Genomic DNA, 3,195 nt, shown 5'->3' on the forward strand with positions numbered 1-3,195 from the left:
ATTGGAAAGAGCCATATAACTACTATCGCATAAGCCTTATCAATTTATGACCAGGTGATGAATGCTGACCTTGATGAAATCATGAACTTTGTTCAAGGCTTCATAATTATAGAGCAAGAGGCACACTTTTCAAGACTATCTGCCTTCAGTCCTTGATAGAGCACAGTGGTGAGTAGACTTCCAGTTATTTTCAGGTTAATTTGGGTGACTAACATGCTGACCACACTGCTTGCGTCACGTGCGCTGAAAATAAATGTACACATACATGTTATTCAATCATTGCACCTACACTGCTCGTGCTTGTCAGCTAGTGTCTGCGTAGCCAGGTGCTAAAATAGAACTTGGTTCTATATGTGATGCTTTACGGGCTGCTAGTCCCGCCTCTCCCGTCTCCTCATTGGTTTTTAGGAACATATACCGACACGCCATCTCATTGGTTTTTAGGAGCATATATCCACTTGTGTGATTGGAAGATAAACTGAGGTCCAAACTCCAGTCCAGTTGGTAGTGGAAATGCACCTTAAAGTAGTTGGTGGTGGTGATGCACCTTAACGTTGGCTGCCAACCACCATATAACGTCCAAAGAAGAAGCCTAAAGGAGAAGAGATTACTAGAAAGAAAAACTCGGTTTATCCTTTTATCTGTGGATTAATTTTCGGAGGACCTTGTGCATTTCAGGTAAAATAACGCCCAATGTTTATGTCCCAGGATAAATTATCCAGCAACAGCAAGCTAGCTAGCTAAATTGCCATAAATGCTTAATGCTTTTCAACCTGTCCCCAAATGAATATGGTTTGTTCAGAGTTAATTTTGATATTTCAACCTGCGTGTCCTGATTGCGTCTGGTGTAGGTGGACAAAATCACCATGCACGCGATGGTGTACGCGGATGCGCTCGAGCGGTCTGGTCAGCATGTACTGTAACAACAGGAATAATTTCCAGCGGATAATTTTTGAGCAAGCTGATCAATGTCCCACAGCTCTAGTCACCTGTTTTGAGTTTTAATGTGTCATAGAAATACTTATTTTATGATACAATTACATATAATAAAATACAAAAAAAATATTGAAATTGTCGTTGGCCTGAATGGGGGGGGGACTGAATTGTTCTAAATTGATTGTAAGACAATTGAAAGACGTGTAAAAAATGTCTTATGACACAGTTACCTATTCTGTGTCCATATTGCACAACTCCATCACTATCTTCTCTTCACAGGTTGTTGAAGAAGTATTTGCAGTATATAAAGTTCAGGGAAGAATGACTTCTGAAACGGACCCCAACACTGCTGGTGTTCAATACAACCGCTGGAATGAAGACAACATCAATCTGAATGTGGCTGGAACAGGTGTAACGGGGTAAGCTCTGAGGAAGACGTATAAGAAACACTTACTTTACTTTCAATTAAGGTGTATCACATTGAAATTCTATTCAGTGCACATTGTTTTCATCCATTAAATCCTTTTTGATTAACTTCTCCAAATTCTGACCTCTTGAGTTTACTGATAGTGTATGTAACTGACCCCAACAGTAATCACTGGCCATATTTATAACATGACATGTTCTACTTACCAAAGGCTCTACAACAGGGTCTGCACTGGCACCCTGGGCGTTGCAATCAAAGTGGCTGGAGCTTTGGCTGCACTGGTGGCTGTTTACATCATAGGATACCTCATTGGATATTACGCCCACAAATGCTGACCAGCCACTGACCGAAGGACCTTTGTTCAGAGAGGAAGGACCCTCAACGGATGGAATTATGTTATGTATCAATTATATATGGTTTTTAAATGACCAAATAATGGCTGTATGAGAGGATCAAAGATTATTGGAGCCACACTTTCAATAAGTCATGATTTTTTGTTTCCTTTTAGAAATGTTGGGATTTCAGTTTGCTTGTTGTAAAGTGATTTTACAGCTTCCCCACAGCTGTGTCTTTTTTGTGAAATGTCAGAGCAACTAAGCGATTAAGTCCAAAAATACAGTTCATGGAATTCAATATGTTCTTCTCAGTAAGTGATATTACAGTGCTTTCAGAAAGTATTCATACCCCTTGACCTATTCCACATTTTGTTGTTACATCCTGAATTTAAAATGGATTACATTTTTACCACAATGACAAAGTGAAAACATGTTTTGACAAAATTGTGCTAATTTATTGAAATACAGAAACATTTCGTTTAGGTAAGTATTCACACCCCTGAGTCAATACGTTAGAATCACCTTTGGCAGAGATTACAGCTGTGAGTCTTTCTGGGTAAGTCTCTAAGAGCTTTGCACACCTGGATTGTACAATATTTGCACATTACTATTTTTTTAATTCTCCAAGCTCCCTCAATTTGGTTGTTGATCATTTCTAAATACACTTTGACATTATGGGGTACTGTGTGTAAGCCAGTGACACATTCTCAATTTAATACATTTTAAATTCAGGCTATAACAACAAAATGTGGAAAACGTTAAGAGGTGTGATTACTTTCTGAAGGCACTGTATTAATTTCTGTAGTTTTAAGATTGTACTATTGGGCTTGTTTTGTAAGCCTATTCAACTGTACATCAAGGTCATGTGGCTTCACTATTTCAATGAAAGGACACAGTGAATACTAATAGTAATAAAAAGGCTTGATCGAAAATATCTTGATTCCATGTGTTATTCCACAAACACTGTGTGTGAAATATGTGGTCAAACAAGATGTTTTCCTCTTGAAAAGGACTGGAAACAATGTTATTCAGGTAGATGTACAATTGATTTCAGTATTGAGGTGTAATCATCTGCAAATATCAAACCTCATCTTTACAAAAATACACTTTAATATGTTTAGTTTCAGCCTTTTCTCACTTAAAATCTGCCAAGTCTGCAAAGAGAAATATCTTTATAATCTAGCTTAGATTGTAGGATGGCCGGGGTGTTAAACATATCACCTAACAGCACAAACTCTAAAGATAAATGGGGGCAATCAATTCACATATGGTGTCCAGGGCACAGCTGGGGGCTTAGGGGGTCTATAACAAGCGGCAACAGTGAGAGACTTATTTCTGGAAAGGTGGATTTTTAAAAGTAGAAGCTCGAATTGTTTGGGTACAGACCTGGATAGTATGACAGAACTCTGCAGGCTGTCTCTGCAGTGGAATGCAACTCCGCTCCCTTTGGCAGTTCTATCTTGACGGAAAATGTTGCAGTTGGGATGGAAATTTCAG

At 38.7% G+C, this 3,195-nt stretch overlaps 1 long non-coding RNA gene across 1 annotated transcript; it reads left to right on the forward strand.

The window, feature by feature from the left end:
- The first annotated feature begins 481 nt into the window (after window positions 1-481).
- LOC115168172 (uncharacterized) lies at window positions 482-2,625 on the forward strand. Its single transcript, XR_003870628.1, has 3 exons — window positions 482-678; window positions 1,216-1,355; window positions 1,575-2,625. It is a non-coding gene; the product is annotated as an uncharacterized LOC115168172 (long non-coding RNA).
- The last annotated feature ends 570 nt before the right edge of the window (window positions 2,626-3,195 follow it).

This window comes from Salmo trutta, chromosome 30 (assembly GCF_901001165.1).
Source record: "Salmo trutta chromosome 30, fSalTru1.1, whole genome shotgun sequence".
In the NCBI taxonomy this organism is placed as follows: domain Eukaryota; kingdom Metazoa; phylum Chordata; class Actinopteri; order Salmoniformes; family Salmonidae; genus Salmo; species Salmo trutta.